At 41.1% G+C, this 15,974-nt stretch overlaps 1 long non-coding RNA gene across 2 annotated transcripts; it reads right to left on the bottom strand.

The window, feature by feature from the left end:
* Positions 1 to 202: 202 nt before the first annotated feature.
* On the bottom strand, positions 203 to 13,187 carry LOC140581938 (uncharacterized). 2 transcript variants are annotated; one of them, XR_011984985.1, is made up of 4 exons: positions 7,675 to 13,187; positions 4,855 to 6,861; positions 4,330 to 4,470; positions 203 to 1,127 (listed from the first exon to the last, which is right to left on the bottom strand). It is a non-coding gene; the product is annotated as an uncharacterized lncRNA (long non-coding RNA). The 2 variants fall into 2 exon arrangements; XR_011984984.1 differs by having other exon boundaries at positions 4,855 to 13,187.
* Positions 13,188 to 15,974: the final 2,787 nt, after the last annotated feature.

The following is a 15,974-nucleotide window of genomic DNA, read 5'->3' as shown; positions in this document are numbered from 1 at the left end:
GTGTCTCCATCTAACACAGCTGATTCAACTCATCAGCGCATTAGTAGAGACTACAAGATCTAAACTGGGTGTGTCATACAGTGGTGAGGGGTCCCCAGGACACCTTTGAGATCTACTGCTCTATGACACTGCTGTTTCTCCTAAAAAGTGCTTAAACAACACACTAAAAATCTGTCAAAGTCCTAAAACAAAATACAAGCAATCTCAAACAAACATAGAAAAGAATTTATTGAAATACAGTATTGTTGTAAAAACAGTACACCAGTACATCCTCAACAATAGGAGCGTATGATTCTTCTCTTAAGAACCTCCATCTAATCCTTCAATTCTAATCTCTTGTTCTTGAAATGACCATAAACTATGAACAAAGGCTTTTTTTTTTTTTGAAGACTTCTTTTGAAGAATTTCTTTCAAATTCATCAGTACTGCCAATACTGAAAAGAATCAATGTTTTGCATCAAAACATTAATTAATGTGGCCAAGTTTAACAACTTTCTTTGCAATTTCTTCTTCCAAATCCTCCTTTTCCTTCTGCTTATCTTTTAACCGTCTTCGCAGTGCATTTGATTTGCTAATGAGCTGTGCCATCTGACTTATGGACTTCCTTTCTGCCTCTTCAGCATAGAGGTCAGCATCCTTTTCCAGAGATGAACAAACATCAGCCAATGTTTTCTTTTTTTTCTTCAGTTGCTGAATGTCTTCCTCTGCTGCCTTCCTCTTTTGGCATTGCAGTTCATTGGCTTTTCTCTTTCTCTCCTCATCCAGGTGGAGTCTGTATCTTGATCTTGCAGATTTAGCTGCATTCAGTAACTCTTTTGATAAAGGCACATTCAAAATTCCACCTGATACCCTGACATAATCACAGATCAGCCTGTGTGCAACTACTGTGTCTTCCTTCATGTTCCATGTTTCTACTTCCTTGTTTACAGAAAATCCCCTTTCGACCGTTGCCTGACCATGAGACAAAAGGAGGACTTTTTTGCAGAAGCTCCACAGCTCATTGTAAGACCCACAGATGACACCATGTAAAAATTCGTCAAGCCGTTGGTTCATGGGACAGAAAGAGACAAAAGACTCGTCTTTGGCTTTATGAAGTAGACTGCCAAACTGCTGGGTTATTGCATCACCTGTACCAAGAAATATAAAGGAACAAATAGTTACAAAATTAATATAAACCAAATTATAAATTATTATAGTATTTTTACAACAGGAGTTGGTGGAATAGCGAAAGTTACTGAATTGGATGGGTTGGTGACATTTTATGAACGCGAAATATGTGTTGCATACACCGATTCCTAATAAAAGTACACTATTATACAACTACAAAGATGCAATTCCATGCTGTAAACTGGCTCCGGAGCTTCCCGCTATGTTGCGATGTTCTGATGCGTCATGGAGTGGGCGTGCTCAGATGGTTAAAGGCGTGTTCACTCCAAATTCCAGCTGACCAATAGACGTGTAAGCTGCTAAGGCCCGCCCACCCGTTAAAACAGTGCCAAAAGTCAAAAGCAAAAATAAAATCCAAAAGCAAAAAAAAAATCCAAAAGCAAAGAAAAATATTCCAAAAGCAAAAAAAAAATTCCAAAAGCAAAGAAAAACATTCCAAAAGCAAAACAAATTAGAGAAGAAGAAGGGTAAATTATTTTATTTGACTTTTTTGATATTTGGAATACAAATTTTCATTCTGATACTTAATGATTTGCTTGTGGTTTTCAAAATTTTGATTGATACTTTTGGCACTAAATTAACTCCATAAAAAATAAGGCTCTAAAATCAGACGCTGCCAAATGCATAAAATTAACTGAAATATTCTCCAAAGGTTTAAATTCGGCTGCTGCATCGGAGGACAGTAGCGCGGTAGAGGAGGTAAGAAGAAAACAGAAAATATACTTCTAAGTCATTATACTAAAATATACTAAGTAATTTTCACACCATTCACGCTACTTCTGACAGTTTTTGACAGTAACCTACACTGTGTTTAACAGTTGTAAGCTTAGCGTAGAACTCCCGTACATTTTAAAATGTCATTATCAGCAGATAACGTGGGATTTAGGGTATACAGACTGCTGTATGCTACTAGCAATATAGTCTAACATGCAAAAGAACCTATAGCTATAGCCATAGTACTGTAGGCATTTGTAGTGAACTCTGAATACATAGCTAGTCTTTAAAGTAAAACATTAAATACATGCATAGGTTACAGTATGTAATTAATCCTTAGGTAGGGTGGAACATAGACTTCTATTACAGGCAATAGTGTAATATATCTATGCAATAGTTAGACAATGTAAAATGAGACATTGGCTTGCTTATGTTCTCCCTTGACTGAATCGTGTGTTCATCTATTCAAAACTAGAATGTTTCTGGACCCAGTGCAGATAGCTCAGCTGCTGCAGCAGAGTCAAGTATCATGGAGGTAGGAAGACAGCAATGAGAGAGACACACCCTGACACAAATGCTGAGAGTTTCTTAATACTGTGTATAGAAAACTGATATAGAAACCAGTTAGGGTTTGCCAGTGGGGGACTAGTTCACCACAGATGTCCGATCAGAGACAATGAGATGCAATCAATCCAGAATTCTTTTGATTCTTTATTCTTTCCACAAAGTTTCCAACAAGTACTGAGCATGCAAGTGCTAACAATCACTTCGGGGTATCCATGTGGGTTGGTGTGTATGTGTGGTCTACAACAAATTAGATTAAACAAATTAAGGAATCAGAAAAACGTATACAAATAAAGATACTAAAACACTTCCATGTACAATCAACATGAGTATGAGATCACTGGCTGATTGCCAGAAACACTTCAAAATAAAAGCTCATGTGAGCCTTTTTAACACTGTGGCTCTAATTAACGATAAATTAACCCTTATGATAGGAGTAACCTGTGAATGTGTATCACACACACACATACACACCTTTAAACACAAATGGAGATGCAACACTTCAGCATACTTTAATTCACAAATAACTATATATCATGAAGGATTTTTTTTGCTATATATTCTATTCCTTTTTGTGCTATACACAATGACAGTCAGGCAAGAGTGAGGAACAAGTATAATCACAGACAGCCATACAAACATATTAAAATTGCAGAGTTACAGAGTTAAAATGGATGAGAAGATGTAGAATCAGACAGACAATGTGTACAATGTCAACATAGAAACAAGGAGAAGCGAACATATAGACAGTGGCAATAAAGAACAACACTGCAGAGAATGACATATATAGTTATTTGTGAATAAAAGTATGCTGAAGTGTTGCTAGTGCTTCATGTCCATTTGTGTGTAAAGGTGTGTGTGTGTGTGATAGGAGTAACCTGTGAATGTGTATCACACACACACATACACACCTTTAAACACAAATGGAGATGCAACACTTCAGCATACTTTAATTCACAAATAACTATATATCATGAAGGATTTTTTTTGCTATATATTCTATTCCTTTTTGTGCTATACACAATGACAGTCAGGCAAGAGTGAGGAACAAGTATAATCACAGACAGCCATACAAACATATTAAGATTGCAGAGTTACAGAGTTAAAATGGATGAGAAGATGTAGAATCAGACAGACAATGTGTACAATGTCAACATAGAAACAAGGAGAAGCGAACATATAGACAGTGGCAATAAAGAACAACACTGCAGAGAATGACATATATAGTTATTTGTGAATAAAAGTATGCTGAAGTGTTGCTAGTGCTTCATGTCCATTTGTGTGTAAAGGTGTGTGTGTGTGTGATACACATTCACAGGTTACTCCTATCATAAGTAATAGCAGACAAACGGCATAAACAGACAGCACACGGACTCTACAAGATTCACAGATTGTTTTTTTATTTAGTTTTTACTGTATAAATGTATAAATTTGTTATAAACGGGTTATTTTTGTTCCAGTCACATACAATACATGTTTAAATATCTATTACATATGGTACAGCTTATATTATTTCACCATCTGTACACCAATATAAGTAGTGAATGTGCGTGTCTGTGGGTGGGGCTGTGTCAGTGTGGTAATGTGGGCTGGTGTGGCTACAGTGCCAGGGCTGAATTTTTGTCCCAGTCCGCCCCTGAATGTCAGTAACCAAACATCTCATTCCCCACTGACTACTATAGTAGGGAAAATAAATACTATGAATGTCAATGGGGGATGATATCTATTTTGTTACTGACATTCTTCTAAATGTCTTCCTTTGCGTTCAGCAGAACAAAGACATTTTTATAAGTTTGGAACAACCTGAGGGTGAGTAAATGATGACAAAATTTAAATTTTTGAACTATCCCTTTAAATGTTTCTTTGTCTTCAGCTATACAGTACCTTAAGGACAGAGGAAGCACCTATTCCAATGTCAACATCTTTAGGAGGGACCCAGGTCTGCACATCAGTTGCATCTAATCTGGCCAGTTTAACCACAGAGACATCCAGTAGCTCTTTTTTGACAAAGCATCTTAGAAGACTCTGTGAAAAGACACATTACCAAGAAAACATTGCATATAAAACATTGCATTGATATAATCTGTATATATTTCTACCAAATCTTGCTGCAATAACTACAAAGGCCCAGTTTCACAGACAGGGCTTAGCCTAAGCCAGGATTTGGTCATAGTTCATTTAGGACATTTAAGTAATTTTTATAAAAGTGCCCTAGGAAAAAACATTACTAGTGTGCATCTTTGGACAAAACAAAGGCACTGATATATTTTAAGATCAGTCAGTGCAAGTTTCTTTTAGTTAAAACAGCTTAGACTTACATTTCAGTGTTGGACTAGGCTTAAGCCTTGTCTGTAAAACCAGGGGATAATGTCTTAATAAATTTGTAAAGCAAAAGGCAGTACAAATTACCTTCAGTAGTTCAGTTAAGTCTTTGTGTAGGAAAGGCATGACCGGCTGATCAGTTTGATACTTCTCCAAGAATGGTTGAAAGGTCCTTGACATAGCCATGAAGAAATGAAGCTTTGGAAGTATCAAGGGGTCCTCTCGTGAAGCGGCAACAGTGTCAAAGGATGACGAACCAGGATTTGGATAGGGCTGGGCGATAAAACGATTACGATATGTATCGCGATAGACACGTGATCGATATCAATAAAAAATGTGTTTGATAAAACGTTCGATATTTTTTATTCTTCGTCGGAAGAAAACAGAGGTTGCGAAGCTAGTTTGGATCCGAACAGGTGTTCCGGGCAATTCGGTTTCCCTATGTTTCCCCTGTCTATCGGGAAATAATGTTTCCCCTAATATTAAATCAAAGAGGTATGTGAAATGTCTGAAAATCACTCAAGTACATTATTACATGTGAATACTGTATTGTTATTAGTACCGAGGCCCAGAGTTGCTGTATACCTGTTTTAACAGGGGGGAACCAAATATCCTGGATGTCAGGAAATAATGTTTCTCCTAATATTTAGGCAAATATGTATGTGGGATGTCTGAAAATCACTCAGGTACAGTATTACATGCGAATACAGTAGTTCGTCACGCATAATATAGTCTTATAAGAAATACTATACCGTTTTCATCAAGAAATATCTCTATCCAGCGAATTAAATACTTTCATTTATTATCAGTAAAAACAAAAAACATGTGATGTTTTAAAATATGTGGCTTGTTTACCTCAAGAGCTTCGTAAAAAGACATGAAAACAACAGCGAAACCGTGTACAAATCAGCGCGCGACAGGGGAAACATAGGGAAACTGAATTGCCCGGAACACCGGAAACGCAGCTGTCATAAATGGTCGTAGCACAGCAAAACAACTGCTTTATGGAAGTTCTGCCGGTTTTTTGTGAATCACTGTGACGGTCGCCTCGCCCTTCCCTAACGCCGCTCGCCCCCCGTCTCCTGAATATTAAGTTATAGGTCTGTATCCTTTCGGTTTGTATGTGTCATGTTGTCCGGTTTTTCGCGTATCCCGTGTTTCGTTTCGAGTCTGCCGTGTCTTTTGTTTCCCCTTCTCTCTTTCCTCTCTGTGTTTACGGCGCACTTCCGGGTTCCGGCTCCCTACGTATCGCGTCTTCCTCGTTAGTGTTTGCATGTGTGTCTTTTCCTAGCACAAAACCTGGACTGAAAATATACTTGAATAGTTCAACTTCAAGTATGATTAGAGTAAGAATAACTTGAAGAGTTACTTTTTCATATTTCTGCAGGTTTTATATTTCAAACAATGTTACTGTACTGTATCAGGTTTGTTTTTTTATATTACAGATGTACTGTATCTCAGTCTACGTCAGTTTTATTTATGTTTACAAAACACTGCACATATTTTAAAAACACTTTATTTTCCATGGTTGTTGACATGTTTAAAATAAAAATGTTTAAATGTAATATATTTTTCTCCTGGTCTTTATTTTAAATGGGTCATAAAAAATGTCAATAATTATCGATATCGACCGATATGAAACACTCATATCGTGATACAGTTTTCAGTCATATCGCCCAGCCCTAGATTTGGAATTTTCTTAGATTTGACTGCATCTACATATGTCTCCATGGATGGCCAAATCTCCACAGCTCTTTCAACCACTGGTAAGTTTTCCAGCCAACGATGACCACAGGAATGTAAAGGGAATGTAGAAGACTTGGTCACACAACAAAAATCTTCTCTTCTTGCTGGAGCACAATTAAACAGTGAATGTAAAGCCTTCAACAGTTTGTCTATCTGCCATTTTGCAAAGCCACGTTTGAAGGCATTGTGCAGAGTGTGGAGTCCACAACTTCCAACAACAGCTAGCTGTGATCCTCCAAATTGCTCCATTTGTTCTTGTTGAAGGAGTTCTAAAAACTTCCAATTTACATTTGGCCCGTCCATTGATATAGACACCATATTTCGTAAATTCAGTTTCTCCACGCACTCCTGGAAGTAAAAAAAATCAGAATGCCAACTTAATATAGGATGTGTCACAAAATGTTTCTGTTCTATAGACCCCAGGCTATTCACAAGTGGGCCATCAAAAATTAATGGATTGAATAGAGTCAGCTCTCATGAGTTTTCAAAACAATCATTATATTGGCTTGTCAATCCTTACTACATAAGTACTAAAAGACATACAAGGTTCAAGACTTTTAACATGTTCAGACCATGACAGAGCTGCACGATTCTGGATAAATTGAGCCTCTTTTTTTTAAATAGTGATCACAGTTCTTCAAAACTGACAAAAAAAAAAGTGGTTCTGACAAAACTTTAATTGCTTCAGTCTAATTAAAAATTATTTATAAATTTGTTGGATGAATGATTCAATGACTCACTTTAATGAATCATACACTCAGAGGCTTCACTTGTTTCATTACTGGATGAATCAGTGTTTTTGAAGGAATCTTTTCAATATGTGACAAATAATTTTACCTGTCACTTGTCGCCACCCACTGGCCTAATTATGCAATGATATCTTTTTTACTACCATAGACAAGTGTTTATCCTAAACTATAAACCGTTATCCCAGTACTTTTATTATTTGAGTGATTGTAACAGAATAAAGAAGCTAAAGACTGTTAAGCTGTTTCATACATGTCAACTGCTCTCTCTGGATCTGAAAGTCTATTTGAATAGAGTTTGAGAACTTTCAATGTGCAGCTCTAGACCATGATCTGTAAAACAGTTACAATTATTGTTAAAATGAGTTTAGACATAAACGCTGACAGGATAAGAGACTGCGCATACATAACTCACCATAAAATTATGGAGCAAATCCTGAGCTGTGCAATGTCCAAGAAACTGGGAGCCGAAATATCGAGACTGAACGCGATCACCAGCCCAGTAGCGAAGATGCAGATCCATTTGTTTGTTGTTGGTACTTCTGTTAAGGCTCTCGTCGAACATAACCACAAAAGAGTCTTGGCTCACCTCGGAAATCAACTGCTGTTTAATAAATGGTGCTATTCCAAATTTCACCAAGTAACCCGTTTTGTCTTTTCCACATGAAAATGTCGCTGCCAGTTCTGAATCAGGAAACATAACACGAAAGATCTTTTCGATATCGTCATTTGATTTGTAGGAGTCGTGGCAGCATACTGTACGCATAGCCCATAACACTTCCGACTTCAATGTTGATGTGCTGCCAAATAAAACTCTTAAGTCATTTCGGTCGGGTGTTTTTGCAGCGGGAGACTCACGTGTGGAAGAAGGCGTCGCAGAGGGAGATTCATTAATGGAAGAAACCGTTGCAGCGGGAGATACATGCGTACACGAAGCTGACACGCTCGTTGTATTTTTTGCGGTTGTGTCTTGAGAACAGTATTGTAATATATTCGAAGTCTGGGTGATATCTTCTTGCTGTTTGTGTCTGGTGCTGGCTAAGTGTGATTCGACTGCTTTTATTCCCATCGTACTCAACTGGAAAGTCTTTCGACATGTTGAACAGTAAGCTTGAAAAACATTCCCTGGTACAGACTTCAACCAAACCGCAAACCTTTTGTCTTTTGTCCATTTAGGCTGAAATAAGCATTTCCCCATTTCTCCGAGGTAACGTATTCTTCGGCCTTCCAATCGCACTACATGTCTAAATAGCGCGCTTTAGAAGAAAGGGTTCATCTGCGCATGCTTGTCAAGTTCTTCTTCGGGTTACTGACAGATGAAGCAGCACATAACGCCATCTACCGTTCAATGAATATTGAGCGATCTAAGCCATATAGCACAGAAATTACGCTTTCGCTTCTCTTTAAAATCAAAACACACGAGGAAACAATCCCTCACAAAAATTAATGCCATGATCATATGAATTTAAGACTTACTGGTCTGATTTAAGACCTTTTCAAGGCCTTAATTCACGGAAAAGTGATTTAAGACTTTTTAAGACTTTTTTAAGACCTGCGGAAACCCTGTGAGCAAAATAAATTTAAATTAGTGCTGTCAAATGACTAAAATGTTTAATCACAGGGTTGCTGTGGATTAATTTCGATTAATCACGATTAAATATCATTCATTTTTAATCTATATTAATCGTATTTCATTTTGCTTGAGCAAACAGACTCAAGAAAAAAAGAAATATATATATGCTTTTAACATGTTTATTGAACATCTTGAACACGAGTCGGATGCATTCCATCTGCCACAGAAGTGCAATACCATGGACCCATATCAAAAAGCAAGATTTTTTGCTTAGCCGGACAACTTGTCGGATTTAAGGTACCTCAGTTTAAATGGTCTTTATCTTCATTCACTTACAATTAGCCCGAACTACCGTAAATCCGACAAATAATCCAACTAATCATGAAATCCAATTCTAGCACGGTTAATTGCCATTGTTAGCAATATCAGTTGATAACACATTACACGCGGTGCTTTACGTATAAAACTCCGTAGCAACACGTCCACAGATAAGTTGGACGGTATAGTGTGTGCGACTGATTTAATGAGCCACAAATGAGAAGTAGTGCCTAAACAGTATAAAACTACAACTTTCCCTTCTGTTGATAAAGGGCACAGCCATCTTGGATTCTGAACTCGGGATCTTCTGTGCTGCTCCGAGATATTTCTCGGATCTCCGAGAAACGGGACCGCGCATGCCGTCACTTCCGGCTTCAAAACTCGGAATCCGGCTCGGAATACAAGTTCCCAGGGCAAATGGAACACACCAAAACGGCCCGAAATGGGTTGACAGAGACATTTCATGGATTTTGAGTCATTCTGCGCTGCAGATGGGTTAATTGCGTTAAAAATTTTAATCAGATTAATCATAATGATGGATTAATCCGTGTTAACCAGTTAATTTTGACAGCCCTAATTTAAATTAAACATACCAATAGCATGTGCGGTTGGTAGAAACTGAATATTGTTGCCACAGGAGCCAGAAAATGATGGGATATTCTGCAAAGCAGTCCCACAAAATGGGCAAAACATGATCTGATAAAACAAAGAGTGAAAGCTGCTTTAACTCACAAAGTCTACTTTGGCTGTATATAATGTTTTAAACATTAAAACTTTACTTTTAATCTGGAAAACTGCATTGTTTAAGAAAAATCTATGCACAGTAAACAATCATTGGCTGCTGTTTTATGATTAACCTGACTGTAGCAATTATAGGTCACACTACGGCAGTTACAATCATACGCATCAAGTTTACCATTTACCACACAGCTTCTTGATTCCATAATATAATAAAACTGTTTTAACAGTCAGTATAAGAGAACTTACGTTACACCTGTAAATTATCGCCAGTGGTTCCTTCGAAGAGTACGGCTAAAAAAGTGTCCTCCGCAAACACTTCTGTTGTGTTTTGGCTCAATTTGGTTGTGTTGTGGCTACTTGCAGCGCGTTTTACAAGCTGCACGTGTTTTCTGTATTTGCAGCGCGTTTTTAACTTAGAAATGCTTGGAGCTTTCTCGGCCACCGTATTGATGGGCTGAATGGTCTCTCATTTGTAAATTTCTTATGTTCTTAACTGTATTCACTCTATCTGCGAAAAATTGTTAGTTTTACAGTTAGCAGAACTAAATTTAATGGAAGCTAATTGGTCTGCTAACAGTTTTCAAAGTTAGCGGGAATGCTAATCTGCTAAAGAAAATGTTAGCTTCGCTAATTAGTGGATAGCAGATTAGCACAACCCTGCCCACCACTGTATACAAGGAATACTCATATACACTATATTGCCAAAAGTATCTAAATCATTGAATTCAGGTGTTCCAATCACTTCCATAACCACAGGTGTATAAAATCAGGTGCCTAGGCTTGCAGATTACTTCTACAAACATTTGCAAAAGAATGGGTCACTCTCAGGAGCTCAGTGCATTCAAGTGTGGTACCGTGATAGGATGCCACCTGTGTAATAAGTCCATTTGTAAAATTTCCTTGCTATGAAATATTCTATGGTCAACAGTTAATGGTACTTTAAGAATGCAGAAGCAATTGGGATGCAGTGGTGTAAAGCATGCCACCACTGCACTCTAGAGCAGTGGAAACGTGTTCCCTGGAATGACAAATCACACTTCTCTGTTTCCCAAGCGATGGATGAGTCTGAGTTTGGTGGTAGTACTTTTCTGACTGCATTGTGCCAAGTGTAAAGTTTGGTGGAGGGATTATGGTGTGGGTTTGTTTGTCAGGGGTTGGGCTTGGCCCCTTAGTTCCAGTGAAAGGAACTCTTAATGCTGCAGCATTCAAAACCATTTTGGACAATTTCATGCTCCTAGCTTTGTGGGGATGGGCCCTTCCTGTTCCAATATGACTGCACACCAGTGCAGAGAGCAAGGTCCATAAGGACATGGATGAGAAAGTCTGGTGTGGAGGAACTTAACTTGCCTGAACAGAGCCCTGACCTCAATCCGACTGAACACCTTCGGGATGAATTAGAGTGGACACTGTGAGCCAACTTCTTGACAAATGCTCTCCTGGAAGAATGGTCAAAAATTCCCTTGAAAACACTCCTAAACCATGTGGACAGCCCTCCCAGAAGAGTTGAAGCTGTTACAGCTGTAAAGGGCACATCAACTTTTGTGTGTGTGTAAAGGCGAGTGTCCTAATACGTTTGGCAATATAGTGTACGTGTTAGGTGTTCCCTGCAAAATCTGTTTGGTAGCGGGAACTTTCAAACTATAGATTTTGCTGAAATAATTATAATAAAGTAATCAGAAGGCAAACTGAGTTGAGTTAAACCGAACAAGTTATTGTTCTATAAATAAATCTCCAAACTCCAATTGATTAACCACCTTTGCTGGGCAATGACAACCTCCGACAGCCACTTGGAATCAAGAAATAAGTCGTGATCATGTCTTCTAGGCCTGGCATGTATGGCGTAGACTGTCCTTCCAACGCTCTGGATAGTATCATATGCCAGAAGTGTTTAGTGATAGTAGAGTTGGAGGACAGGCTTTGCACATTGGAGGAGTGCATTAGTACCTTAGTGGAGATTGAGGGGTTTTTAGATATGGCTCAATTGTTCCTCCTGCCTTGACTATCTCCAGTCTAGCTCTGGCACCACAGCCAGCATACGCATACGCGAGTCCTGGGTCACGGACAGACGTGGTTCTAGAAGCTCTAAGCCAAGAGTTTGCTTAGCGACAGGTTTTCTGCTCTCTGCAGTACATCTGCTGAAGCAGAAAAGGTGCTTATAATTGGAAACTCAATAGGAACATTAGAGCTTCTAACAATCAGAAAGCAGTTTCTGTAAAATGCCTGGCAGGGGCCGGAGTTTCCGACATTGAGGCAAAATTGGACATTCAGTCCAGCAATGAAGTCTCCACCTTGGCTGCTCACGATGGAACTAATAATATTGTAGCACTGGCGAATGTCCCAGCATGCCCCGCATGCAATTGTAAATAGCCCTTGTTGTGTTGTTGTTGTTAATGATAATGGTTGCATTTCCCTATTGTCGCACGTGTTTGTGCGTGTCTTGTGTGTACCCTATCTGATCCTTGCGTGTATTTAGTTTGTGTAAAGCTCCCATCGTGTGTGAATCTTACAGTTCAGTGTTTGATAACCTTGTGTTTCCTATATCTAATTGGTTCGGTGCTAATTGGGTGCCTGATGTAGCTGGAAGGTTCACTAATGGTTTTTTGTTAATTTATTTTATTTAATTTATATATGTTCTTATAGGGTACATTTGGTCCTTTCACGTAATCATACTGTTTTAACGAAACACCGAAAGAAAAACAATATATATCAATAAAGAACAAATCATTTGATAAAAACCCTTTCGAGTCCATTATCAGAATTAAACACGTACTGCAATTGAAAGGACATTTGGATTGCTGAAAATACATTTAGATAAGTTAGCATTGGAAGTGCAACCTTTTGCTAGGGATCGTCTACAAAGTGCATTCAGTAGGAACAGAGGAACCAAGCTCTCATGACCTGCTCATCTGATCCTCCTGTGTGCCATGCCCCCCTCGTTACCTCGTGTTAATTCCCGATTGTGATCATCTGTTGACTGTTATTTTTGGCTTGTCCTGTGTATTTAGTCTGCGTCTGAGTCCGTTTTTCCCAGGTCTGTCATTGACGTAGTTTGCCGTGTGCTCCCCTTTGTGCTGTCTACCTTAAATAAACCACATTTTGTCCTATTTACGGCTCTCTTGCCTGCTTCCCCGCTCGCCTGCACGCCGGTCATTACAGAATGATAGACCTCCCTCAAGACAGCGGCAGACCGAAGACCAGCTCCTTAGTCTGCTGCAGGAGGTGCTGTATTGGCTCTATCAGCCTGAGGTCCATGAGGACCCCGTGGCTCTGAGTTTAGCCAGCCGGAGCGGGACCCTCCTGAGTGAGGCACCCCTGCCCGGAAACGTGTACTCCATGCTGGAGGTATGCGAAAATCTCCGGCGGCTGACGGAGCACGTAAAAGAAAGGCGGATCTGGCTGGTCACCGAGCCGAACGCGGAAAATGCCGCCCAGACGTCCACCAACTCTGACACGCTTCTAGCTTCGCCGCCCCAAGCCGCCCGGAGGAAGAAGAAGAAGCAGGAATCCCCAATCACCCTGGACATCATCGCCATAACGCCCCGGCAAGTATTAAAAGCCCCCATTGCCGTCGCAGAGCAGCCGCCACTAGTGGTGTATCATTTCCGGGTGGCGCGCCTGGCAACAGGGGGGCCAGGGCCGTGTGGGATGCTGTGCCACGGGTCGTGGGGGCTCTTAAAGGGGGGATGCTGTGCCACGGGTCGTGGGGGCTTTTAAAGGGGCAATGCCCACTCTTACGGTGCCAACCCTGGCGGCAATCATAGATGTTCCTGTCATGCCGGCGGCTGTCCCGCCGGCGCCTGTCCCACCTGATCTGCCTGTCCCGGTGGCTACCACGCCGCCCAGCGAGGCTCCGGCTGCGGCGACCCCTGCTGGCCCAGAGTCGGCGGTTCCTGCTGCTGTGCCTCCTGCTGGCCCAGAGTTGGCGGTCGCTGTACCGCCCGAGCTCCCTGCTGCACCGCCTGAGCTCCCTGCTGCACCGCCCGAGCTCCCTGCTGCGGCTCCGCCCACGTCCGAGGTCCCGGCGCCGCCTGCTGCTCCGCCCACTGCTGCGCCCGAGGCTCCTGCTGCAGCTCTGCCTCCACCTGCAGCTACACCCGGGGCTCCTGCTACGGCCACGCCTCTGCCCGCACCCCCGGGTGCTCTGGCTGTTGCTCCGCCCGAGGCCCCGCCTCCGGCTGCTGCTCCATCCGCGCCTGTGACTCCTGTTCCTGTGACTCGTGCCCCGGTGCCCGTGACCCCGGTCCATGTCCCCGAGGAGGTCCCCGACTTCTCAACCAACACTCCATCCCCCTTGGAGGAGGAGGAGCTCGAGTGGGACCCCTCGGGGACCTCCCTAATGACTCCTCTACCATCGCCCCGGCGAGGTCGATTCTGGCCAGAACCCCGCCTTTCAGTGTCCCGAAAGGGGAGAGGACACAGGGCCAGGGTCCCACCCGCCCTGCCCCCTGGCTCGCCCTCACTTGCCTTGGCTGGGGCTCGGCGGTCGCCTGCGGGTCCCCCTCAGACGCCTCGTCAACAGTCCTCGGTCCTGCCTCCGACGCCTCGTCGATCGCCTGCGGGTTCCCCGACGTCGACTCGTCGATCGCCTGCGGCTTCCCCCCCTTCGACTATCTGATCCTTGCGTGTATTTAGTTTGTGTAAAGCTCCCATCGTGTGTGCATCTTACAGTTCAGTGTTTGATAACCTTGTGTTTCCTATGTCTAATTGGTTCGGTGCTAATTGTTTTCCCCAAGTCTGTCATTGACATAGTTTGCCATGTGCTCCCCTTTGTGCTATTTACAGCTCTCTTGCCAGCTTGCCCACTCGCCTGCACGCCGGTCATTACACAAGCATTGCTACTGGAGCATTTTGGCTAAGATTTTCTAATACAAACATCTGTGAAATTGCAATAATTTCACTTTCATAGTAAACCAATTTGTACACATTTGTTACAAAGGTTGTAGTAGTTGACTTATTACATGTGGAATTTCAAAGAAATATGCAACCATGAGTTTACAGTAATTAAATACGTTTTTTGTAAAATTACTGTAAATGAATTTCTCTCACTTCAAAGGTTGTAGTGGTTGGCAAAGGTGATGACTGACTTACTACAGGTGTAATTTCTCTGAAATATCCAACCACGAGTGTACAGTAATTCAATACATTTTTTGAAAAATTACTGTAAACCACACAAACGAATTTCTCCCACTTCAAAGGTTGTAGTAGTTGCCAGAGGTAATGACTGACTTACTACAGGTGGATTTTCACAAAAATATCCAAACATGAGTCTACAGTAATTCAATACGTTTTTTGAAAAATTACTGTAAACTACACAAATGAATTACTCTGACTACAAAGGTTGTAGTAGTTGCCAGAGGTAATGACTGACTTACTACAGGTGGAATTTCACCGAAATCTCTCATGTCAAGTGGACAGTAATTCAATACTGAAATGATCTTGCAAATAAGGCCATGACGTGTATATGTGACCAGATAATGAACTCTGCAAATGAAGTAGGACAGAATAAAATATCTAACCAGGGGCCTCATGTATAACGACGAGCGTAGAATTCACACTAAAACAAGGCGTACGGACAAAACTAGGAATGTGCGTAAGCAAGAAAAAATCCAGATGCATAAAACTGTGCGTAAGCACAGATCTACGCACATTCCCTTTATAAATCCCAATGAGCGTGAAATTTAACGTACGTGAACGAGCCCACAGCCACCCCCCCGACCCGCCCATAATTATGAATATTTGCATATGTAAATCTGTATAAATGCCCGCTTTGTTCTATGTTTTTCTTAAACAACAATGAATAAACCACGTGGGAAAAAGAAGTGTTTCAGTGAGTGCGAAGTGGAGGTCATGTTAACAGAAATCGAGAAAAGAAAAGTGATATTATTTGGTGGTATAAGTGGCATCAGCAATAAACGAAAGTTGACGGAGTGGCACAGCGTGGCAGAGTCAGTTAAAAGTGTTGGTTCTGAAAATGGCACGGTGGCCAAAATTAAAAAGAAGTGGTCGGACATTAAAATCGACGTGAAAAAACGAGCGGCCGCTCACCGTAAGAGTCTTAAAAGCACAGGCGGAGGTTGCGGAAT

The sequence above is a fragment of the Paramormyrops kingsleyae genome, chromosome 23 (genome assembly GCF_048594095.1).
Source record: "Paramormyrops kingsleyae isolate MSU_618 chromosome 23, PKINGS_0.4, whole genome shotgun sequence".
Lineage (NCBI taxonomy): Eukaryota > Metazoa > Chordata > Actinopteri > Osteoglossiformes > Mormyridae > Paramormyrops > Paramormyrops kingsleyae.
This window is presented reverse-complemented; position numbering and strand designations above follow the sequence as displayed.